This window comes from Scyliorhinus torazame, chromosome 4 (genome assembly GCF_047496885.1).
Source record: "Scyliorhinus torazame isolate Kashiwa2021f chromosome 4, sScyTor2.1, whole genome shotgun sequence".
Classification (NCBI taxonomy): domain Eukaryota; kingdom Metazoa; phylum Chordata; class Chondrichthyes; order Carcharhiniformes; family Scyliorhinidae; genus Scyliorhinus; species Scyliorhinus torazame.
Genome location: NC_092710.1, coordinates 199,824,961 through 199,836,912, shown reverse-complemented (window position 1 = coordinate 199,836,912; position 11,952 = coordinate 199,824,961).

Sequence of the window (11,952 nt, the reverse complement as noted above, 5' to 3'; positions counted from 1 at the left end):
TAAGGCAGTGCAGTAATTTATACTTCCTCTAAACGGTATAATGTATTTCCTACTACCAGTGGAGCCTCTATCGGGAAAACCAAATGCTGAACAGGTGGCCACTTTGTCAAATCCCCAATTTATTGGCAAGTGTGTGGTAAACCACTATTATATTGTACTTACTGTTCTTACTTATTGTACATGCTGTTCTTACTGTTTGTTACATGTCTGGGTTTGTCCCTGCTGGCTCCGCCCCTCTGGCTCAAGTATAAAGGTGGCTAACCTCCAACCCTGCCCTCATTCTGGGACCGGTTGCCAGCAGGTATCTTTTAGCTGATTAAAGCCACCGTTTACTCTTCCGACTCTCGTCTGTCATCATTGATGGGACATCAATCTAATCAGCTAAAATTTTAAGATGGATCCATCGCTCAAGCCTGATTGCCTGGAGCTGGACCCCCAAGCAGCCGACGCCACTGCCACGTCTGAACACTGGCTAAGCTGCTTCGAATCTTACATTTATTCCTCCGCCATCAGCATAGTTGAGACCCACAAGCTGCGAATCCCCAACTCCCGGGTGAGCCCGCAGGTTTTCCTTCTTATCAGAGATGCTACCTCGTACAAGGATGCGATAACGCTGTTGAAGGGGCAGTATGTTAAAGAAGTCAACGAGGAAGTCGTGGCATCTCCTTGCCACGAGGCGACAGCGCCCCGGAGAATCGCAAGCTGAATTACTGCGCACCCTCGGCCGGAACTGCAGTTGTAAGGTGGTATCGGCTGTCAAGCACACCAAATTGCTGATCCGGGATGCCTATGTCGCAGGCATAAAATCTAATTACATCCGCCAACACCTATTAGAAGGGGGTACACTCAACCTCCAAGACACAGTACAACTCTCGGACTCGTTGGAAGTGGCCTTCCATAACATGGATGGTTACACCTCTGACCACGCGGCACCCTCGTGGACGTCGTGGGCGCCGCCATCACCCGACCCAGGGGCGCCACAAGCCTGTGCCGCGCAGCGACCCGCCTATTCCGGAGGCCCGAACTGTTACTTCTGTGGCCAGGGTAAGCACCCCAGACAATGCTGCCCAGCGAGGAGCGCGATCTGCAATGGGTGCGGAAAGAAGGGCCACTTCGCTAAAGTCTGCCAGGCCCGACCTGTTTCTAAACCCAACAGCGCTCCGTGTAGCCCATGGGGACCGCCCCCATCTTCCATGTCATCCGCCACGTGCGACCCGTGGGGGCCGCCATCTTGGCTGCCATCTTCGACGCCACCCGCCACGTGGGGGCCGCCATCTTTGATGACATCCGCCATGTGCGATCCGTGGGGGCCGCCATCTTGGAATCAACCATCCGCCTCTTGGAACCCCTGCTCACCAGATCGTACACTGGCTCCGCTACCCTCGATCAGCCCACCCACCTTCCAAAGCTCGCCTCCATCACCCTCGCCCAATCTCGACCTCATCACCTCACTAAATCCATGATGGCTGTCCGGATCAACGTCCACGAGACGACCTGCCTCTTCGACTCCGGGAGCACAGAGAGTTTCATTCACCCAGATACGGTACGGCGCTGCTCCCTTCCAATTTTACCCGCGACCCAGAAAATCTCCCTGACTTCCGAATCACATTCCGTGGAAGTCCGTGGGTACTGTGTTGCAACTCTTACAGTACAGGGCGTCAAGTCCAAAAATTTCAAGCTCTACGTCCTCCCCCAACCCTGCGTTGCCCTACTACTTGGTCTAGATTTCCAATGCCACCTGAAAAGTCTTACCTTGGAGTTCGATGGACCCCTGCCCCCTCTCACCGTCTGTAGCCTCTCGACCCTTAAGATCGCCCCACCCCCGCTCTTTGCTAACCTCATCCCGGACTGCAGCCCGTCGCCACTAGGAGCAGACGATACAGTGCTCGGGACAAGGCCTTTATCAGGTTGGAGGTCCAGCGACTCCTGCGGGAAGGGATCATGGAGGCCAGTACTAGCCCCTGGAGAGCCCAAGTGGTGATCGTCAAAACTGGGGAGAAACACCAGATGGTCATCGACTACAGTCAGACGATCAACCGGTACACGCAGCTCAATGCGTACCCCTCCCCCGCATATCTGACATGGTCAATCAGATTGCACAGTACTGCGTCTTCTCCACTATTGACTTGAAGTCCGCGTACCACCAGCTCCCTATCCGCCCGGAGGACTGCCAATGCACTGCCTTCGAGGCAGATGGCCGCCTCTATCACTTCCTCAGGGTCCCTTTTGGCGTCACCAATGGGGTCTCAGTCTTCCAATGGGAGATGGACCGAATGGTTGACCAGTACGGGCTGCGGGCCACGTTCCCGTACCTAGATAACGTCACCATTTGCGGCCATGACCAGCAGGACCATGAAGCTAACCTCCAACATTTCCTCCACACAGCCAAGCTCCTTAACCTGACATACAATAAGGAGAAATACGTTTTCCGCACAACTCGCCTAGCCATCCTTGGCTACGTGTGGAAAACGGAGTCCGAGGGTCTGATCCCAACCGCATGTGCCCCCTCCTGGAACTCTCCCTCCCCACTGCCCCAAGGCCCTGAAGAGATGCCTGGGGTTCTTTTCCTATTATGCCCAGTGGGTCCCCAATTATGTGGACAAGGTCTGCCCACTCATTAAATCCACCATTTTTCCCCTGACGGCTGAAGCCCGCCAGGCCTTTAACCACATCAAAACAGATATTGCCAAAGCCACGATGCACGCAGTAGACAAGTCCATCCCATTCCAGGTGGAGTGCGATGCGTCTGACATTGTTCTGGCCGCTACCCTCAACCAGGCGGGCAGGCCCGTGGCTTTCTTCTCCCGTACCCTCCATACCTCCGAAATTCAACACTCCTCCATCGAAAAGGAAGCCCAGGCCATTATGGAAGCTGTGCGACATTGGAGGCATTACCTGGCCGGCAGGCGATTCACTCTCCTCACTGACCAACGGTTGGTTGCCTTCATGTTTAACAATACGCAGCGGGGCAAGATCAAGAATGACAAGATCCTAAGGTGGAGGATCGAACTCTCCACCTATAATTATGATATCTTGTACTGACCTGGGAAGCTCAATGAGCCGCCAGGTGCCCTATCCCACGGTACATGTGCCAGCGCACAAGTAGATTGACTTTGGGCCCTCCACAATGATCTCTGTCATCTGGGGGTCACACGTTTTTTTCATTTTATCAAGGCCCGCAACCTGCCTTACTCCATCGAGGAGGTCAGGACCATGACCAGGGACTGCCAGGTCTGCGCGGAGTGCAAACCGCACTTCTATCGGCCGGATAGAGCACACCTGGTGAAGGCCTCCCGCCCCTTTGAGCGCCTCAGCATCGATTTCAAACGGCCCCTCCCCTCCACTGACCGTAATGTGTACTTTCTCAACATCATTGATGAGTACTCACGTTTCCCTTTCGCCATCCCGTGCCCTGACATGACTTCTGCCACGGTCATCAAGGTCCTGCATGGCCTCTTCATCTTGTTCGATTTCCCCACTTACATCGGGGTTCCTCCTTCATGAGTGATGAGCTGCGTCTGTTCCTGCTTAGCAAGGGCATCGTCTCAAGCAGGACTACCAGCTACAACCCCCGGGGAAACGGACAGGTGGAGAGGGAGAACGCGACGGTCGGGAAGGCCGTCCATCTTGCCCTATGGTCTAGAAGTCTCCCTGTCTCCCGCTGGCAGGAGGTCCCGATGCGCTCCACTCCATCTGGTCGCTTCTGTGTACCGCCACCAATGCGACACCTCACGAGAGAATGTTTGTCTTCCCCAGGAATGACACCTCAGCGGTCTCACTCCTGTCCTGGCTGACGGTTCCAGGGTCCCTCCTCCTCCGGAAGCATGCGAGGAGTCACAAGTCAGATCCCCTCGTTGAACGGGTCCTTCTCCTCCATGCTAACCCCCAATATGCACACCATGACGGGCGGGAGGACACAGTCTCCCTTCGGGACTTGGCACCCGCAGGTTCCCCAGCGACCATCACCACTTCCCCCGACTCTACACTGTCTCCCTCCGTTGCTACTCACAACTCTACACCGTCTCCCTCCGTTGCTACTTATCCGGAAGACGACACGCTCCTGGATACGCAGGCCTCAACACTTCATCCGACACCAGTGTCCTCACTACAGCCGGGACTGAGGCAATCACAGCAGAAGGTCAAAGCCCCCGACAGACTCGATCTCTAATTCAACCCGTCCACTTCACCCCTGCCGGACTCTTTTTTTTAACAGGGGGAGAATGTGGTGGACCACTGTATTATATTGTACTTACTGTTTTTACTTATTGTACTTACTGTTCTTACTGTTTGTTACATGTCTGAGTTTGTTCCTGCTGGCTCCGCCCCTCGGGCTCAAGTATAAAGGTGGCTAACCTCCAGCCCTGCCGTCATTCTGGGACCGGCTGCCAGCAGGTATCTTTTAGCTGATTAAAGCCACAGTTTACTCTTCCGACTCTCATCTGTCGTCATTGATGGGACAGTGTAGCCCTGAGTGCCCTAGGTGACTCAATATTTTAATTTACCTCATTCACAGTCTGACTTCTCCAGCTTTGGCTTCTTATGCTCCAGGAATAACATCTGGGTATTCAGCAGCAAGGTCCAAATCCTCTCTGGCTACAGGAGAGGTGCCAGAGGATTGAAGGACAGCTAGTGTGAAACCATTATTCAAGAGGACAAGTAGGGATAAACCAGGTAATTGCAGGCCAGTGAGCCTAACATCGGTAATCGGGAAAATATTGGAAAAGATTCTGAGGGACATAATTAGCCTCCACTGGGAGAGTCCCAGATAGCTAGCATGACTTGCATTGGGGGAGATTGTGTCTAACAAATTTGACAGAATTTTTTGAGGAGGTGACCAGTTGTGTAGATGAGGGCAATGCAGTTGATGTAGTCTACATAGATTTCAGAAAGGCCTTTGACAAGGCCCCGCCTTTGGAGAACTGGACAAAAAGGCAGCACGATAGCACTGTGGCTTCACCGCGCCAGGGTCCCAGGTTGGATTCCCCGCTGGGACACTGTCTGTGCGGGGTCTGCACGTTCTCCCCGTATCTGCGTGAGTTTCCTCCCGGTGCTCCGGTTTTCTCCCACAGTCCAAAGACGAGCAGGTTAGGTGGATTGGCCATGATAAATTGCCCTTAGTGCCCAAAAAGGTTAGGAGGGGTTATTGGGTTATGGGGATAGGGAGGAAGTGAGGGCTTAAGTGGGTTGGTGCAGACTCGATGGGCCGAATGGCCTCCTTCTGCACTGTATGTTCTATGTTCTATGTAAGAGCCCATGTAATCCAGAGCAATTTGGCAAAGGATGATAGTCAAAGTTGTTTTTGTGACTGGAAGCCTGTCCAGTGGTGTACCATAGAAATTGGTGCTGGGTCCCTTGCTGTTTGTAGTTTATGTGATCCAGGTGTACAAACTTACGAGGGACCGAGATAGGGTGGATAAGAAGGAACTTCCACCCTTAGTAGAGGGGTCAATAACCAGGGTCCATAGATTTAAGGGAAGGGGCAGGAGATTTAGAGGGAATTTGAGGGAAAGCCTTTTCACCCAAAGGACGTACCATGCCTTAAACATAAAATGGTTCCAGAACTGAGATCAGCACTTCTCAACTATTTTGATTGAACCAATTAAACTAAATTAAACAAACTGAGGGACAAAATAAATAGGGAAACCCCTTAAAGTAATACTGCCTGAAACAAAAACAAAGAGTAAATTAAATTTAAAACATCAAAATAAAATATGATTAAACAGTTTGATAAAGGACCCAAGACCCTGCAGTGCCCAAGGAACATGGAAGGCCTCGATAGTGCCCGTGGACACCGCATGCCCCCTCCCCAGGGACACCCTGCCGCAAATTAAACCGCAAAAGAGGGGCAAACAGTTGAGTTGGACAACCATCTCGGTCACCCGCTGCCTGGAGCTGCTTATAGCAAGTTTAACCAGGCCCAGGAGCAGGTTCATGAGGCAGTCCTCCTCCTTCCCCTCTCCGCACAGGGTGTCAACACTTTTCAAACATGCAGAACATTTAACATGGGCTACATCTCATTAGTTTTAGAAAATCTCATCTGTTTTTAGTGTGCTGCTAAAATGCACATAATTGTTGACATTGTCACAATACTCCTGCGTCAATCTCTGCTTCCTATTTAATTACATACACATCTTGGATATTTATCATTGTTACTTTCATTTCAGAAACTCATCTGAATGAATATGATGAATTCTGTCGCTGTTAGAATGTCTTGCAACTGAAGCCAAGAAAATTGAATGTAGGTTTTAAGATAAAATATTAAATTAAGAGTAAGGTTGGTTTGACAAATGACCAAATACAATATAACAGAATAGCATTACCTTTTATATTTCCTGTATGATTGTACTTTGCAAAATAAACTGTAAACAAAACATTGCTCAATACAAAATTACTTCCTGTCCTAAATGTTGATTGGGTTAGTCATCATGGTGTGGTGGTATGTATTAGGGGTAATACGGTACACCACGTGTCGACAGGCTATTGGTGGAGGGATGCCAGGTCCTGATAGGATCTGCCACCTACTGGACTCCACCCAGAAATGCCGGTATAAGAACCCAGTTTTTCCCTCCATTTCCCTCAGCAGCTGCATTCTGTAACCATGCTGCTGGGGATAAAGTTCTGCTTAATAAAGCCTTCAATTGACATTACCTCAACCTGCCTCGCATCATATTGACGGTGCTACACATGGAACACTGGATTACAGTTTAAAAGTAGTAAAGTACGATAATGGGAGATCAATTTATTTCATAATTTATTTTTTAACAAATTAAAATCCTCAAAGTCAAGTGATAGCCTCCTCATTTGCTGAATTTAAGGTGGCTAATCTGTCACTTAGTCTGTAGAGATATCACTCCCAGTTATGTGCAGCATTCTGTGTCTCCACAAGTTCATATGGGGCTTGTCTACTCCTCTCCATTGGGGGTAAGAACCTGATCATCAGGTGTGAGGTGCTCTGGATGTTGTTGCACATGACCCAGGTCTGGCCCATACCCTGATCTTACGCTGCTTCAAGCTTTGTGCAGATCCTCAGTCGGCAAACACCAAGTGTCACTATGTACTGAGGTTCTACTTATCCCCAGTGTTGTGAAGGATGGGTCTGGCCATATTGTCGCGGAATGCTCCAAGTAGTTGGACCATGCCATATTACCTGTCCCTCATGGATAATTTGTCCAGAAAAACACATTTGTCCACAGGTCCATCAAGCAGTTGATGAGGCCCTGAGGGAAAATGAGTTGGTAGGTCATGTCGGATGGTTCCTTGAGCAGACTGTTAAGACCTAGCTTGGCTGGTGGTGAGGAGGGTACTTCAGATCCTTCATGCATGCCCAAAGTCTCTGCGCCACCAAACGCTGCCCTTGAACCAGTTGCGGGGGTGTAAGAGACATTCGCACACCTCCTTCTGGAATGTGCCTTTGCAAAAAAGGTCTGGAGAAAGATGCAGTTGAATTTGTTGAGGTTCATCCTGAGCATTTCTGTGATGCAGGACTCTGTTCTCTGCGGGCTGTCCCCGGGGACACACACCAAGACAAACATCAACTGCTGCTGGAAGGTGATCAACTCAGTGAAAGACGCTCATTGGACTGTCTGAAATGTGTTGATTTTACAGTATAAAGAATTTTCCTTGACCAAGTGTTGCAGGCTGGCCCATTCCAATGTCAAGGATTACACACTGATGACTACAAGTTTGCGGCAGCCACCACCAAGGCACAAGGGGGAAAGACCACTGTGTAAGGCCTTTCACTGAGGGGCTGGTTATTGTGCAGAAACCCCTTGGACTGTGTGCTTAACCCTAACCATATGGAACTGTGTTGGGCACCATAGAATGCAACAAGATCAATGTAAATAATTTGAACAGAATTGTATTCTTTGAAACAAAAATATTGAAATGTTTGTAATATTCTCATTACTGAATTGAAGCACCTCAGAGTGCATCTGGATCTCTGGAGAAAATGTGAATATCATTACACATTTCCCATTATGACATTTTGAAATGTTTTTGTAATGTTTCTTTCAGATATTTCATGAATAGAGTATATTTTTGCAAAAAGGGGCTTGTACTGAGGACCCAGTGGTGGAGGTTGGCTGCACAGGGTCACTGGCTTGTCCCGAATTTGCCATTTGACAGATTGGGTTTGGCAGAAGGAACCTGTCAGTGACGACCCACGTTTATCCTTCTTTGAAGGCCATCTATTGGTGGATCTTGCTCAGGAAGGTTGCTCCACATGGGGCAGTGAGATGGAAGGTAGGTAGTAGATTGGTTGAACAGGTCATCGTGGAATGGTAAGGGAGGTGCAGCAAGAATAGTTTCAACCAGCTTGTGGGTTTTCGTCAGTCAACAGATGTGTGGGGAAGTGATGTTTGCGAGGACAGTGTTATGATCCCAGTTGATGTTATAACTGGACGGAAAGATCCCAGAATGGTACCCTGGCTCACAAGACTGTAACTTTTATTTTTTATAAAACATGGAGGAATGGAGTCACAGGACTGCTAATTAGTTTCAAGAACAAGAAAAAAACGTTCATTAAACATGGAAAATTTGGATAACAATGAAACACTCCTTTACACCCCCAGAGTTTAAGAACTCCACACAGATAAAGGGCAGCACGGTGGCACAGTGGTTAGCATTGCTGCCTTACGGCGCCGAGGTCCCAGGTTCGATCCTGGCTCTGGGTCACTGTCCATGTGGAGTTTACACATTCTCCCCGTGTTTGCGTGGGTTTCGCCCCCACAAGATGTACAGGGTAGGTGGATTGGCCATGATAAATTGCCCCTTAATTGGAAAAAAAATTAATTGGGTACTCTAAATTTAAAAAAAAGAAATCCACACAGATATGAAGATTAACGTTGATTACAAAGTACATCTTAACATACAATACTCTCATTAACATAAAAAGTCCCCTTTTACGAACCCAAGATGACTGTGGTCAAATACACACACTCCGCTCTGAATCCAAGTTAGTGTTTGCGGATTTCTCCTCAGAATCCGCCCTGATGATTGTCACATGAGAGTTTCCAAACTCCATTCCCAAAAACATGCTTCAAAAGTTTCTCTCATAATAATGCTTTTCCTCAGTGGTTTCCATTCTGAATTGATTTTAAAGGCTCCAGCTTCTCAACCTTGTCCCTTGCTTGAGATGTGGTGATCCTCAAAGGGGAAAAGCAGCCTATGGTCATCTGGGACCATGGCGACTTTACTTTTTATTTTGCATTCCAAAGTCCAGCCCAGGTTTTAAAAATTACTCTCGGAAACAGAGCTCCTGCTCCACTTTTAATAGCGGATCCAGTCTTGGATTTTATGCCCTTTTAGGTTTCCTTTATCTTAACCACTTTTACATAAACTCCAAGATCCAGCCACCAATGTCACAGACTGTAGTAAAGTCGCACCAATTTGAAAATCACCGCAAATATCTTTCTGGCATCTATGCCGCCTTCTCAGCTCAGTCTATCTTTACTGAACAGTGCTCTGTTCTAGTACCTTTAACCTCAAACTTCATGGGAACTGCTCTTAATTTCTCTAGTCTCCTTAACTGACTGCTCTTTAGAAATCTGCACTTGTTTTCTTCACCATTACTCCTTGGTTACGCTTTTCTTCTGGCAAAGTTGAGAGAGATGTTCTTAACAAGGAGGCCAGGGAGTGGTGGATAATTCCAGTTGTGTTGCACATTGCTGCATCCCCAGAAGCTGTTCCAGTACAGCTACAGGAATATGGAAAATTGCCTGTGTATATCCTATGCACAAAGATCAGGAGAAATCCAACCCAGCAAATTACTGTCCCAGCAGTCCAGTCTCGATCCTCAGCAAAGTGATGGAAGGAATCATCAACAGTGCTATCAAGCGGCACTTACTCAGCAATAACCTGCTCATGCATGCTCAGTTTGGGTTTTGCCAGGGTCACTCAACTTTATTTTAATTTTTAAATAACACTTTATTGAGGTATTTTTTGGTATTATAACAACAACACAACAAACAATGTACATGAAACTATAAACATAGTGCAAAAGCCATCTCTCTCCCTTACACCTTATTAACTCCCTACTCTAAGCTAAACTAACACCCCACCTTCTGCTGACGATTAATTTTCCACGAAGAGGTCGACAAACGGTTGCCACCTCCGGGCGAACCCTAACAGTGACCCTCTCAAGGCGAACTTCATTTTCTCCAAACAGAGAAAGCTAGCCATGTCTGATAACCAGGTCTCTGACTTCGGGGTCTTTGAGTAATAAGCTAATAGTATCCGTCTCCCGGCTACCAGGGAAGCAAAGGCCAGAACATCTGCCTCTTTCTCCTCCTGGATTTCCGGGTCTTCCAAAACCCCGAAAATCGCCTCCTCAGGACTCAGCGCCACCCTTGTTTTTAACACCGTCAACATGACATCCGCAAACCCCTGCCAAAATCCCCTAAGCTTCAGACATGCCCAGAACATGTGGACATGGTTCGCTGGTCCTCCCGCACATTTTGCACACCTGTCTTCCACCCCAAAGAATCTGCTCATCCGGGCCACTGTCACGTGAGCCCAGTGAACAACCTTAAATTGTATCAGGCTGAGCCTGGCACATGTTGCGGACGCATTGACTCTACTCAATGCGTCCGCCCATAGACCATCCTTTATCTCTCCTCCCAGTTCCTCCTCCCACTTGTGCTTCAGCTCCTCGGTCTGCGTCTCCTCTGACCCCATAAGTTCCTTGTAAATGTCCAAGACGCTCCCTTCTCCGACCAACCCTCTGGAAAGTACCCTGTCCTGAATCCCCCTTAACGGTAGGAACGGGAAGATTGACACCTGTATTCGTAGGAAGTCCCGCACCTGCAGATACCTGAATTTGTTTCCCCTCGCCAACCCAAACTTCTCCTCCAGCGCCCTCATACTCGGAAAGCTCCCCTCTATAAATATATCCCCCATCCTCTCAATCCCTGCTCTCCGCAATATCCGGAACCCCCCATCCATACTTCCCGGGGCAAACCGGTGATTATTACAGATTGGGGACCAGACCAATGCTCCCTCTTCTCCCACATGTCTCCTCCATTGCCCTGAGACTCTCAGGGCCGTCACCACTACGGGGCTCGTGGAGTACCATGCCGGCAGGAACGGCAGAGGTGCAGTTACCAACGCCCCCAAATTGGTGCCCTTGCATGAAGCCGCCTCCATACGCTCCCATGCCAACCCCTCCCCCACCACCCACTTCCTGATCATGGCTATATTCGCCGCCCAGTAATAGTTACTAAAATTTGGCAGCGCCAGCCCGCCCTCTCCCCGACTCCGCTCAAGCATTACCTTCCTTACCCGCGGGGTCTTGCCCGCCCAAACAAAGCCAGAGATCACTTTGTTGACCCGTTTAAAAAAGGACCGCGGAATAAAGATGGGGAGACATTGAAACGCGAACAGGAATCTCAGGAGGACCGTCACGTTCACCGTCTGCACCCTCCCAGCTAATGACAACGATAGCGCGTCCCACATCCGAAAATCATCCTTCATTTGGTATACTAGCCGGGCCAGATTTAATTTATGCAGCCGGTTCCATTCCCGCGCCACTTGAATGCCTAGGTACCTAAAGCTTCCCCCTACTAATCTAAACGGCAACTCTCCAATCGCCTCTCCTGTCCCCTCGCCTGGACCGCAAACATCTCGCTTTTCCCCATATTTAGCTTATATCTCGAAAACCGGCCAAATTCCCCACGAATCCTCATGATTTCTTCCATCCCCTATAATGGGTCCGATACATACTGAAGCAGGTCGTCTGCATAGAGCGAGACTCTGAACGCCACCCCCCCCCCCCCCCCACCACAAGACCAGCCCCTTCCAGCCCCTTGAGGGTCTCAGAGCAATTGCCAATGGCTCTATAGCTAGCGCGAACAACAATGGGGAGAGGGGGCATCCCTGTTTCTTCCCCCGGTGCAGTCTAAAATAGTCCAATGTTGTCCTATTCGTCCGTACACTTGCCACAGGAGCCTGGTACAG